Genomic DNA, 15254 nt, shown 5'->3' with positions numbered 1-15254 from the left:
GTATATGAATATAAAGAGACAAACATGACTGATCAGAAGCTACATAGCCCCCAGGGTATATGAATATAAAGAGACAAACATGACTGATCAGAAGCTACATAGCCCCCAGGGTATATGAATATAAAGAGACAAACATGACTGATCAGAAGCTACATAGCCCCCAGGGTATATGAATATAAAGATACATGAGACAAACATGACTGATCAGAAGCTACATAGTCCCCAGGGTATATGAATATAAAGAGACAAACATGACTGCTCAGAAGCTACATAGTCCCCAGGGTATATGAATATAAAGATACAAACATGACTGATCAGAAGCTACATAGTCCCCAGGGTATATGAATATAAAGATACATGAGACAAACTTGACTGATCAGAAGCTACATAGCCCCCAGGGTTTATGAATATAAAGATACATGAGACAAAACAATGGACCTGTTGAATGGAATAAGTTATAAGACCTCTATGATTCATTTCATTCTTCAGTTCTACCAGCTAATGTGAGATGTTTAGCATGTTGGGGGTAGGGGGCAGTATTGACACGGCCGGATAAAAACCGTACCCAATTTAATCTGGTTACTACTCCTGCCCAGTAACTAGAATATGCATATAATTATTGGCTTTGGATAGAAAACACCATAAAGTTTCTAAAACTGTTTGAATGGTGTCTGTGAGTATAACAGAACTCATATGGCAGGCAAAAACCTGAGAAGATTCCTTACAGGAAGTGCCGTCTCTGACAAGATCTTGTTCTTCTTGTCTCTGTTTATTGAAGACTGAGGATCTTTGCTGTAACGTGACAATTCCTACGGCTCCCATAGGCTCTCAGAGCCCGGGAAAAAGCTGAATGATATCGAGGCAGCCCCAGGCTGAAACACATTATCGCCTTTGGCAAGTGGCCGATCAGAGGACAATGGGCTTAGGCGCGTGCACGAGTCGACCCCGTGCTTTATTTTCTTTCGTCTTTTTACCTAAACGCAGATTCCCGGTCGGAATATTATCGCTTTTTTACGAGAAAAATGGCATAAAAATTGATTTTAAACAGCGGTTGACATGCTTCGAAGTACGGTAATGGAATATTTAGATTTTTTTTGTCACGAAATGCGCCATGCTCGTCACCCTTATTTACCCTTTCGGATAGTGTCTTGAACGCACAAACAAAACGCCGCTATTTGGATATAACAATGGATTATTTGGGACCAAACCAACATTTGTTATTGAAGTAGTAGTCCTGGGAGTGCATTCTGACGTAGAACACCAAAGGTAATAACATTTTTCTTATAGTAAATCTAACTTTGGTGAGTGCTAAATTTGCTGGGTGTCTAAATAGCTAGCCCTGTGATGCCGGGCTATCTAGAATATTGCCAAATGTGCTTTCACCGAAAAGCTATTTTAAAATCGGACATATTGAGTGCATAGAGGAGTTCTGTATCTATAATTCTTAAAATAATTGTTATGCTTTTTGTGAACGTTTATCGTGAGTAATTTAGTAAATTTTTTGTAAATTCACCGGAATTTTGCAGGGGGTATGCTAGTTCTGAACGTCACATGCTAATGTAAAAAGCTGTTTTTTGATATAAATATGAACTTGATTGAACAAAACATGCATGTATTGTATAACATAATGTCCTAGGTGTGTCATCTGATGAAGATCATCAAAGGTTAGTGCTGCATTTAGCTGTCTTCTGGGTTTTTGTGACATTATATGCTAGCTTGAAAAATGGGTGTCTGATTATTTCTGGCTGGGTACTCTGCTGACATAATCTAATGTTTTGCTTTCGTTGTAAAGCCTTTTTGAAATCGGACAGTGTGGTTAGATTAACGAGAGTCTTGTCTTTAAAATGGTGTAAAATAGTCATATGTTTGAGAAATTGAAGTAATAGCATTTCTAAGGTATTTGAGTAACGCGCCACAGGATTCCACTGGCTGTTACGTAGGTGGGACGATTTCATCCCGCCGGCCCTAGAGAGGTTAGATTACATAACATTTGAGGAAACATAATTTAAGGGCCTATGTATTTTTCATGTTTTGTTCACCTACAATCTAACCACAAATCTTTTCCCCTCCCTTTCTGACTGCCCTCCCCCTTCCCTTCTCAGTTCAAGTTTGTTTATTATATACACATGATATAAACTGTGTACAAAACATTAGGAATACCTGTTTATTCCATGACATAGACTGACCAGGTGAATCCAGGTGAAAGCTATGATCCCTTATTGATGTCACCTAGGGCTGTGTCGGTCATGACATTTTGTCAGCCAGTGATTGTCATGCAGATAACTGACAGTCTCATGGTAATTTACCCTTAATTAACATAAAAACATTAAGCATTTCCTGGATTCCACACACAGACTACAAACCACTGATGCAGACCTATGGAACATCTACATTTTAAAAAGTATAATAAATCCATGTAATATAGCCTACACCATCACAATAACTCCATGTAATATAGTCTACACCATCACAGTAACTCCATGTAATTGTCACGTCCTGACCAGCAGAGGGAGGTATTGTATCAGTTGTGGTCAGGATGTGGCAGGTTTTTTGTATGTTAAGGGTTTGTGTTGGGGATGGGACTCCCAATTGAAGGCAGGTGTGTTGAGTTGCCTTTGATTGGGAGTCCTATATAGAAGGGTGTGTTTTTCTTTGTGATTGTGGGTAGTTGTTTTTGCACTGCGTTTGTATAGCCTGTAAAACTGTTGCTGTCTTGCTTATTGTTTTTCACCGTGGATACTTTACTCTTTTTTTTAAATTAACCTCTATGGGCTAGGTGGGACGCTTGCGTCCCACCTACTCAACAGCCAGTTGAATCCTGTGTCGCGTTATTCAAATACCTTAGATATGCTATTACTTCCATTTTTAAAAAATATGACTATTTTACACCATTTTAAAGATAAGACTCTCGTTAGTCTAACCACACTGTCCGATTTCAAAAAGGCTTTACAACGAAAGCAAAACATTAGATTATGTCAGCAGAGTACCCAGCCAGAAATAATCAGACACCCATTTTTCAAGCTAGCATATAATGTCACATAAACCCAAACCACAGCTAAATGTAGCACTAACCTTTGATGATCTTCATCAGATGACAACCCTAGGACATTATGTTATACAATACATGCATGTTTTGTTCGATCAAGTTCATATTTATATCAAAAAACAGCTTTTTACATTAGCATGTGACTAGCATGTGAATAGCATTCCCACCGAACACTGCCGGTGAATTTACTAAATTACTCACGATAAACGTTCACAAAAAGCATAACAATTATTTTAAGAATTATAGATACAGAACTCCTCTATGCACTCGATTTGTCCGATTTTAAAATAGCTTTTCGGTGAAAGCACATTTTGCAATATTCTCAGTAGATAGCCCGGCATCACAGGGCTAGCTATTTAGACACCCAGCAAGTTTAGCACTCATCAAAGTCAGATTTACTATAAGAAAAATGTTCTTACCTTTGTTGCCTTCGTCAGAATGCACTCCCAGGACTTCTACTTCAATAACAAATGTTGGTTTGGTCCAAAATAATCCATCGTTATATCCAAATAGCGGCATTTTGTTCGTGCGTTCAAGACACTATCCTAAACGGTAAATAAGGGTGGCGAGCATGGCGCAATTCGTGACAATAAAATTCTAAATATTCCATTACCGTACTTCGAAGCATGTCAACCGCTGTTTAAAATCAATTTTTATGCAATTTTTCTCATAAAAAAGCGATAATATTCAGACCGGGAATCTGCGTTTAGGTAAACAGACAAAGGAAAAGAAAGCATTCGGTCGAAGCGGGCACGCGCCTAAGCCCATAGTACTCTGAGTGGCCACTTGCCAAAAGCGATAAAGTGTTTCAGCCAGAGCCTGCCTCGATATCGTTCAGCTTTTTCCCGGGCTCTGAGACCCTATGGAAGCCGTAGGAAGTGTCACGTTATTGCACAGATCCTGAGTCTTCAATAAAAAGAGCCAAGATGAAACACTACTTCTCAGACAGGCCACTTCCTGCTTGAAATCTTCTAAGGTTTTGGCCTGCCATATGAGTTCTGTTATACTCACAGACACCATTCAAACAGTTTTAGAAACTTTAGGGTGTTTTCTACCCAAAGCCAATAATTATATGCATATTCTAGTTACTGGGCAGGAGTAGTAACCAGATTAAATCGGGTACGTTTTTTATCCAGCCGTGTCAATACTGCCCCCTAGCCCTAACAGGTTAAACTATGAGTATCCACATTCCCGCTGCGCCTTGGTCCATTCTTGAAGACAGCTGTTACAGAACTACCCACCACCAAAGGACCAAGCAGCGGAAGAGGAGGGATCAGCGCCAGGAGGAACGAAAGGAATGGACTTGGCAGGACGAAAGACGATTCTGGGAGGACAAACTAAGGGAGCTAAGGGAACCCGAGAGGCAGCCCAATAATTTTTTGGGGGAGGGCACACGGGTAGTTTGGCCAGGCCAAGGAAGAGCCGTAAGCCAGCTACCTGTGATTATAGGGAGGTGCGTATGAGGTGGAGGGCGCCATGTTACGCTGAGGTATGCACCATCTCGCCTATACGGACGCACAGGCCAGTCCGCCCTGTACCAGCGGCCCGCATGTGCCAGGGTGAGGTGAGCATCGAGCCGGAAGGGGTGATGTCAACCCTGCGTTCAAGACCGCCAGTGCGCCTCGAAGGTCCAGTGTTTCCCGCTACACTCACTAGCATGGAGGTGCGTGTCTCCAGGCTGGCACGTCCAGTACCAGCCCCACGCATCAGGCGTCTAGTTCGTCAGCCTAGCCTCGCCAGTCAAGAGTTACCAGAGCTGTCCGCCAGTCAAGAGTCACCAGAGCCACCCGCCAGTCAAAAGTCACCAGAGCCGCTCGCCAGTCAAGAGTCACCTGAGCCGCCCGCCAGTCAAGAGTCACCTGAGCCGCCCGCCAGTCAAGAGTCACCTGAGCCACCCGCCAGTCAAGAGTCACCTGAGCCGCCCGCCAGTCAAGAGTCACCTGAGCCGCCCGCCAGTCAAGAGTCACCAGAGCCGCCCGCCAGTCAAGAGTCGCCAGAGCCCCCGCCAGTCAAGAGTCGCCAGAGCCGCCCGCTAGTCAGGAGCTGCCGGAGTGGCCCGACTGCCCGGAGCTGCCAGAGTGGCCCGACTGCCCGGAGCTGCCAGAGTGGCCCGACTGCCCGGAGCTGCCCGAGTGGCCCGACTGCCCGGAGCTGCCCGAGTGGCCCGACTGCCCGGAGCTGCCAGAGTGGCCCGACTGCCCGGAGCTGCCAGAGTGGCCCGACTGCCCGGAGCTGCCAGAGTGGCCCGACTGCCCGGAGCTGCCAGAGTGGCCCGACTGCCCTCCGGCCTTGCCAGAGTGGCCCGACTGCCCTCCGGCCCTGCCAGAGTGCCCACCTGTCCTCCGGCCCAGCCCGAGTGGCCCGCCTGTCCTCCGGCCCAGCCCGAGTGGCCCGCCTGTCCTCCGGCCCAGCCCGAGTGGCCCGCCTGTCCTCCGGCCAAGCCCGAGTGGCCCGCCTGTCCTCCAGCCCAGCCCGAGTGGCCCGCCTGTCCTCCGGCCAAGCCCGAGTGGCCCGAGTGGCCCGCCTGTCCTCCGGCCCAGCCCGAGTGGCCCGCCTGTCCTCCGGCCCAGCCCGAGTGGCCCTCCTGTCTTCCGACCCAGCCCAAGTGGCCCGCATGTCTTCCGGCCCAGACAGAGTGGTCCGTCTGCCAGGGTCAGCCCGAGTGGCCCGTCTGACCGGCGCAGCTATCGGCGCCACCGAAGTGGCCGACGCTGAAGGTGGAGCGAGGTCCACGTCCTGCACCTGAGCCACCTCCAGGATAGGTGGGTTGGGGAGGGAGGGTGTAGCACAGTGCCGTCGGTGACGGCAGCCACCCTCCCTTCCCTCCCTTATTGTTTAGGGGTTATTGTTTATTGGTTTTGTTGGGGTATTGGGGATATTTTTTGTGTTTTCTTTTTTTTAGGTGCATTCCGGGGTCTGCACCTTGAGGGGGGGGTACTGTCACGTCCTGACCAGCAGATGGAGGTATTGTATCAGTTGTGGTCAGGATGTGGCAGGTTTTTTGTATGTTAAGGGTTTGTGTTGGGGATGTGACTCCCAATTGAAGGCAGGTGTGTTGAGTTGCCTTTGATTGGGAGTCCTATATAGAAGGGTGTGTTTTTCTTTGGGATTGTGGGTAGTTGTTTTTGCACTGCGTTTGTATAGCCTGTAAAACTGTTGCTGTCTTGCTTATTGTTTTTCACCGTGGATACTTTACTCTTTTTTTGAATTAAACTATGAGTATCCACATTCCCGCTGCGCCTTGGTCCATTCTTGAAGACAGCTGTTACAGTAATATAGTCTACACCATCACAATAACTCCATGTAATATAGTCTACACCATCACAATAACTCCATGTAATATAGTCTACACCATCACAATAACTCCATGTAATATAGTCTACACCTTCACAATAACTCCATGTAATATATTCTACACCATCACAATAACTCCAGTATTTATCTGAGACAGGTCTAAAGAAACATGGCATGAAGAAAATCTAGCCTATTTCAGAAGAACACATTAAGAATCCAGGCTGTATCCCAACCGGCCGTGATTGGGATTCCCATAGGGCAGAGCACAATTGGCCCAGCTTCGTCCAGGTTTGGCCGGGGTAGGCCGTCATTGTAAATAAGAATGTGTTCTTAACTGACTTGCCTAGTTAAATAAAGGTTAAACAAAAAATGTATTTCAAAAATTAAAATAATTAGGGGTTCAATTAGGAAAGTTGAAATGTAAAAAATATTCTTACAAGAACCATTTCATCTTTAGAGTTCCTCTGGGAACCTTTCCTAATCAATGGGTTCATATATTAAAATGTCCTAATCAATGGGTTCATATTTTAACCTTTCCTAATCAATGGGTTCATATTTTAACCTTTCCTAATCAATAAGTTCATATTTGAACCTTTCCTAATCAATGGGTTCCTATTTTAACCTTTCCTAATCAATGGGTTCATATTTTTACATTTCCTAATCAATGGGTTCATATTTTAACCTTTCCTAATCAATGGGTTCATATTTTATCCTTTCCTAATCAATGGTTCATATTTTAACCTTTCCTAATCATAAATGGTTCTTGGAGGAACTGGCGCCTTCTTTTAATCAATAACTTCCACATGACTACTACCACCCACATCAACATTCCATTCCAGGACAGACTGGTAGCTACACAACAACACTTGCTGGAAAACAACTACAGTTTCTCTAAATGAACACAACAAATTCCTGCTAAGTGGTATTCCCTGTTCTGCATTTTTTAGGGAGAAGAACGTCAAGGAAGGTTTTTCTAGCTAGCTGGCTAATTTTAGCTAGCTAATGTTAGCCTCTGGTAAATTTTTACATATTTTAGCTAGCTAACGTTTTGACCCCATTGGTTCCTGCATACCAATGACCCCATTGGTTCCAAGCCAAAACCAGAGTTTAAACCAGCACTCAGTTTTTTGTCGACTGTATGGGGATAGGACCCCCACATGGTGTATGGGGACAGGAACCCCACATGGTGTATGGGGACAGGAACCCCACATGGTGTATGGGGACAGGACCCCCACATGGTGTATGGGGACAGGAACCCCACATGGTGTATGGGGACAGGAACCCCACATGGTGTATGGGGACAGGAACCCCACATGGTGTATGGGGACAGGACCCCCACATGGTGTATGGGGACAGGAACCCCACATGGTGTATGGGGACAGGAACCCCACATGGTGTATGGGGACAGGACCCCCACATGGTGTATGGGGACAGCCCCCCCACTGCTGTCTGGGGACAGGCCCCCCACCTGCTGTATGGGGACAGGCCCCCCACATGGTGTATGGGGACAGGACCCCCACACGGTGTATGGGGACAGGCCCCCCACATGGTGTATGGGGACAGGACCCCCACATGGTGTATGGGGACAGGAACCCCACATGGTGTATGGGGACAGGAACCCCACATGGTGTATGGGGACAGGAACCCCACATGGTGTATGGGGACAGGAACCCCACATGGTGTATGGGGACAGGAACCCCACATGGTGTATGGGGACAGGACCCCCACATGGTGTATGGGGACAGGAACCCCACATGGTGTATGGGGACAGGAACCCCACATGGTGTATGGGGACAGGACCCCCACATGGTGTATGGGGACAGGACCCCCACATGGTGTATGGGGACAGGAACCCCACATGGTGTATGGGGACAGGAACCCCACATGGTGTATGGGGACAGGACCCCCACATGGTGTATGGGGACAGCCCCCCCACTGCTGTCTGGGGACAGGCCCCCCACCTGCTGTATGGGGACAGGCCCCCCACATGGTGTATGGGGACAGGACCCCCACACGGTGTATGGGGACAGGCCCCCCACATGGTGTATGGGGACAGGCCCCCCACATGGTGTATGGGGACAGGCCCCCCACATGGTGTATGGGGACAGGCCCCCCACATGGTGTATGGGGACAGGAACCCCACACGGTGTATGGCCCCCCACATGGTGTATGGGGACAGGACCCCCACACGGTGTATGGCCCCCCACATGGTGTATGGGGACAGGACCCCCACACGGTGTATGGGGACAGGCCCCCCACATGGTGTATGGGGACAGGCCCCCCACATGGTGTATGTTGACAGGCCCCCCACATGGTGTATGGGGACAGGACCCCCACATGGTGTATGGGGACAGCCCCCCCACTGCTGTCTGGGGACAGGCTCCCCACCTGCTGTATGGGGACAGGCCCCCCACCTGCTGTATGGGGACAGGCCCCCCACATGGTGTATGGCCCCCCACATGGTTTATGTGGACAGGCCCCCCACATGGTGTATGGGGACAGGAACCCCACACGGTGTATGGCCCCCCACATGGTGTATGGGGACAGGACCCCCACACGGTGTATGGCCCCCCACATGGTGTATGGCCCCCCACATGGTGTATGGGGACAGGACCCCCACACGGTGTATGGCCCCCACATGGTGTATGGGGACAGGACCCCCACATGGTGTATGGCCCCCCACATGGTGTATGGGGACAGGACCCCCACACGGTGTATGGCCCCCCACATGGTGTATGGCCCCCCACATGGTGTATGGGGACAGGACCCCCACACGGTGTATGGCCCCCCACATGGTGTAAGGGAACAGGAGCCCCACCAGCTGTATGGGGACAAGGAGGCAGTTATTTGTATCTGGTGTGATTTGCCTCATGCAGCCCAACACATCTCCTTTTCATAGAGTTGATCAGGCTGTTGATTGTGGCCTGTGGAATGTTGTCCCACTCCTCTTCAATGGCGGCGCGAACTTGCTGGATTTTGGCGGGAACTGGAAGCCGCTGTCGTACACTGTTGATCCAGAGCATCCCAAACATGCTCAATGGGTGCAGGCAATGAAAGAACTTAGACATTTTCAGCTTCCAGGAATTGTGTACAGATCCCTGTGACATGGGGCCGTGCATTATCATGCTGAAACATGAGGTGATGGCGGGGGATGAATGGCACGACAATGGTCCTCAGGATCTCATCACGGTATTTCTGTTCATTGAAATTGCGGTTGATAAAATGCTATTGTGTTCATTGTCCGTAGCATATGACTGCCCATACCATAACCCCACTGCCACCATGGGGAACTCTGTTCAGCAATCCGCTCGTGCAGAAAGTCTTCAGTTTTTCAAACCCCCAGTTTCATCAGGTGTCTTGATGACTGGTCTCAGACCATCCCCCAGTTTCATCAGCTGTCTGGATGACTGGTCTCAGACCATCCCCCAGTTTCATCAGCTGTCTGGATGACTGGTCTCAGACCATCCCCCAGTTTCATCAGCTGTCTGGATGACTGGTCTCAGACGATCCCCCAGTTTCATCAGCTGTCTGGATGACTGGTCTCAGACGATCCCCCAGTTTCATCAGCTGTCTGGATGACTGGTCTCAGACCATCCCCCAGTTTCATCAGGTGTCTTGATGACTGGTCTCAGACGATCCCCCAGTTTCATCAGCTGTCTTGATGACTGGTCTCAGACCATCCCCCAGTTTCATCAGCTGTCTGGATGACTGGTCTCAGACCATCCCCCAGTTTCATCAGCTGTCTGGATGACTGGTCTCAGACCATCCCCCAGTTTCATCAGCTGTCTGGATGACTGGTCTCAGACCATCCCCCAGTTTCATCAGCTGTCTGGATGACTGGTCTCAGACGATCCCCCAGTTTCATCAGCTGTCTGGATGACTGGTCTCAGACCATCCCCCAGTTTCATCAGCTGTCCGGATGACTGGTCTCAGACCATCCCCCAGTTTCATCAGCTGTCCGGATGACTGGTCTCAGACGGTCTCAAGAAGCCGGATATAGAGGTCCTGGGCTGGCGTGGATACACGTGGTCTGCAGTTGTGAGGCCCGGTTTGACGTACTGTCAAATTCTCTAAAACAACGTTGGAGACGGGTTATGGTAGAGTAATGAACATAAAATTGTCTGGCACCATTCCTGCAATAAGCATGCAATTTAGCATGCTCCCTTAAAACATTAGACATCTGTGGCATTGTGTTGTGTGATGAAACTGCACTTTTTAGGGAGGTCTTTTATTGTCCCCAGCACAAGGTACACCTGTGTAATGAGCATGCTGTTTAATCAACTTCTTGATATGCAACACTTGTCAGGTGGATTGATTATCTTGGCAAAGGATAAATGGTCACTAAACAAATTTAAGAGAAATACGGTTTTTGTGCGTATAAACAATTTCTGGGACCTTTTATTTCCTCTCAAGAAACATGGAGTTTATATTTTTGTTCACTTTAGACAATATGAATATTCTTAAATTAATGTTTTATGTTATTATATGGGTTATTACCATTTTTTAAAATATAATTATTATTATTGCTACATATTATTAATAATAAAAGGGTTCAAAAATGAATCCTAAAAGAAGAAAAAAAATACATTTTCAAAAAGGTTCTTCAGGGAACTCCTACCTTTCAGGAAGGTTACCCACAGCGGCAACTCAAAAAGGCTCCTTGAATAACCTTTTCTTCTTAGAGAGGAAATTACATTTGAAACAACAATCCACAAATGATTTATTTATTTATTTTAAAGAAGCTAATGATCCTCTGTGGCCAAATAATTATTTTTTAGTAACCTATTTCTTTCTTTCTGTATAGACAGGAGTAGGCTTTATTACATTTACTGTAGGAAAAGCTTAGCTTACCTAGCCTTGTGGACATGTCGCCTATGCTTGCATATTAAAAACGTAACACCCCTAACCTCCATTCACTATTGGAGTGCAGGCTTCAGATGACATGTTTTTTTTGTGGACCATTCTAAAACAAAAATAATTCCACACATACAATACCAGTCAGAAGCTTGGACACTCTAGGGTTTTTCTTTATTATGAAACAGGAGCTATTGATAAGAAGAGGGCGCCAGCATATTGAAGTGTTGTTGTGTAGCTACCAGTCTGTCCTGGAATGGATTGTTGACGTGGGTGGTAGTAGTCATGCAGAAGCTATTGAGAATAAGAGGCGCCAGCATATTGAAAGGTTCCTCCTGGAACCTATTCTTCTTCAGGTTCCTCCAATAACCATTTATGATAAGAAAGTTTAAAATGTGAACACATTGATTAGGAAAGTTTAAAATGTGAACACATTGATTAGGAAAGGTTAAAATATGAACCCATTGATTAGGAAAGGTTAAAATATGAACCCATTGATTAGGAAAGGTTAAAATATGAACCCATTGATTAGGAAAGGTTAAAATATGAACCCATTGATTAGGAAAGGTTAAAATATGAACTTATTGATTAGGAAAGGTTAAAATATGAACCCACTGATTAGGAAAGGTTCAAATATGAACTTATTGATTAGGAAAGGTTAAAATATGAACCCATTGATTAGGAAAGGTTAAAATATGAACCCATTGATTAGGAAAGGTTAAAATATGAACTTATTGATTAGGAAAGGTTCCCAGAGGAACTCTAAAGATGAAAAGGTTCTTGTAAGAATATTTTCTAGGAAGACCCTAAAAAACAGCAGCAGCCAGGGTAAAATGGTAGGAAAGAGGATGATTTAGGTGACCAAGACAAAGGCCTAGAACTAGATTTCTTTGTCTTCCGGTTATTGTCATGCAACAGACTGCTGACCTGCAGGTAAATGGCTGTTAATTAACATTGATACATTTAGCAACTCCATGCCTCCACTGTCTACAAGCCTCAAACAAACCACTGTCTACAAGCCTCATACAAACCACTGTCTACAAGCCTCATACAAACCACTGTCTACAAGCCTCATACAAACCACTGTCTACAAGCCTCATACAAACCCCTGTCTACCAGCCTCATACAAACCACTGTCTACAAGCCTCATACAAACCACTGTCTACAAGCCTCAAACAAACCACTGTCTACAAGCCTCATACAAACCACTGTCTACCAGCCTCATACAAACCACTGTCTACAAGCCTCATACAAACCACTGTCTACAAGCCTCAAACAAACCACTGTCTACAAGCCTCATACAAACCACTGTCTACAAGCCTCATACAAACCACTGTCTACAAGCCTCATACAAACCACTGATAAGCACCTTTGGAACATCTACATAAAAATAAAAAAATAAAAAATGTAATACACAACATCACAATGAATCCATTATTTATTTCAGGCAGATCTAAATAAACATGTATTATAGAAGAACAGAATATGAGTTGTCCTACTGTATGTTATCTGGCTATGCTCCATGTCATAGGATGTAGACTTGTTCATTTAGTAGACTAGATACTGTATGTTATCTGGCTATGATATAAACTGTAGGCTTATTCATTTAGTAGACTAGATACTGTATGTTATCTCGCTATGATATAGACTGTAGGCTTGTTCATTTAGTAGACTAGATACTGTATGTTATCTGGCTATGATATAGGCTGTAGAGTTGTTCATTTAGTAGACTAGATACTGTATGTTATCTGGCTATGATATAGACTGTAGGCTTGTTCATTTAGTAGACTAGATACTGTATGTTATCTGGCTATGATATAGACTGTAGGCTTGTTCATTTAGTAGACTAGATACTGTATGTTATCTGGCTAAGATATAGACTGTAGACTTGTTCATTTAGTAGACTAGATACTGTGTGTTATCTGGCTATGATATAGGATGTAGGCTTGTTCATTTAGTAGACTAGATACTGTATGTTATCTGGCTATGATATAGACTGTAGGCTTGTTCATTTAGTAGACTAGATACTGTATGTTATCTGGCTATGATATAGACTGTAGACTTGTTCATTTAGTAGACTAGATGGGTCTATACATATAAGTCATGTGCCATTATTTTATATTATATGATTTTATAGTAATAATAATATAACTGTATTTTGCTTGAATGAAATAAAAAGGATATTTGTATCATTCCAGAGTGAGTGTTCATATGAAGTGTCTATGTTGAGTATAAAAGTGATAATTTTAAACTGTTATTTGGCAACTTTAGTTGTGAATGATACAAACTTTAGTAAATCCAATTCTAAAGGGTAGTTTCACCAGGACATCTAACTGAGGCATTTCAACAGTGGTACAGCAACAGGTAGTCAGGAAGACATGCACTTATTAAACACATCCCCTACATTCATCTAGAAATATAACAGACTTTATTATAGTTTCACCAGGACATCTAACTGAGGCATTTCAACAGTGGTACAGCAACAGGTAGTCATGGAGACATGCACTTATTAAACACATCCCCTACATTCATCTAGAAATATAACAGACTTTATTATAGTTTCACCAGGACATCTAACTGAGGCATTTCAACAGTGGTTCAGTAACAGGTAGTCAGGGAGACATGCACTTATTCAACACATCCCCTACATTCATAACAGACTTCATTCTAAAAATATAATGTTGATATATTATCAAAATATTGCCACTTTATTCTCGAAATATTGCCACTTTTAAAAAGTGTGACTTTAGAGAGAGAGAAAAAAAGAAAGAAGGGATTGAGGGGTAATTTAATCAGATTGGCTTTTTGGACAGGTCAGAGTCAATGTTTGAAGTTGTTGGCAATACACTGTAGATCTATGTGTTCAAAAGTAGCTCCTAATGTCTTCAAATCCCTGGGGAGAGAGGAGCTGCTACCCCTGGGGAGAGAGGAGCTGCTACCCCTGGAGAGAGAGGAGCTGCTACCCCTGGGGAGAGAGGAGCTGCTACCCCTGGGGAGAGAGGAGCTGCTACCCCTGGAGAGAGAGGAGCTGCTACCCCTGGGGAGAGAGGAGCTGCTACCCCTGGGGAGAGAGGAGCTGCTACCCCTGGAGAGAGAGGAGCTGCTACCCCTGGGGAGCGAGGAGCTGCTACCCCTGGGGAGAGAGGAGCTGCTACCCCTGGGGAGAGAGGAGCTGCTACCCCTGGGGAGAGAGGAGCTGCTACCCCTGGGGAGAGAGGAGCTACTACCCCTGGGGAGAGAGGAGCTGCTACCCCTGGGGAGAGAGGAGCTGCTACCCCTGGGGAGAGAGAGGAGCTGCACATTGTAAGAGCTGTAAAGAGAGAGGGAGTGGAGAGAGAACAGGCAGAACCTGATATGTAAATGAGCAGAGCAAACGAAAGTAACTTTCGACGACCGAATGATCATTCAGACTCTGTTTCTATTGAGAGAGAGATAAAAGGTAAGATGATTATTGTGTATTAATATAGTTGATGATATTGTTGTGTGTATTCATATAGTTGATGATATTGTTATGTGTATTCATGTAGTTGATGATATTGTCATGTGTATTAATATAGTTGATGGTATTGTTGTGTGTATTAATATAGTTGATGATATTGTTGTGTGTATTAATATAGTTGATATTGTTATGTGTATTCATATAGTTGATGATATTGTTGTGTGTATTCATATAGTTGATGATATTGTTATGTGTATTAATATAGTTGATGATATTGTTATGTGTATTAATATAGTTGATGGTATTGTTGTGTGTATTCATATAGTTAATGATATTGTTATGTGTATTCATATAGTTGATGGTATTGTTGTGTGTATTAATATAGTTGGTGATATTGTTATGTGTATTAATATAGTTGGTGATATTGTTATGTGTATTCATATAGTTGATGATATTGTTATGTGTATTAATATAGTTGGTGATATTGTTATGTGTATTCATATAGTTAATTATATTTTTGGTGGACAGTGTTATAATAGTCCTACTCTCCTTAAAATGTTTTGGATATAAATTAGATGCGTGGGGTGAATTCGTTCTGTGCCCATCTGTGTGCCCCAGGGT

Source organism: Salmo salar, unplaced genomic scaffold, assembly GCF_965601325.2.
Source record: "Salmo salar unplaced genomic scaffold, fSalSal1 ptg000152l, whole genome shotgun sequence".
Lineage (NCBI taxonomy): Eukaryota > Metazoa > Chordata > Actinopteri > Salmoniformes > Salmonidae > Salmo > Salmo salar.
Note: the sequence above shows the minus strand (reverse complement) of the source record.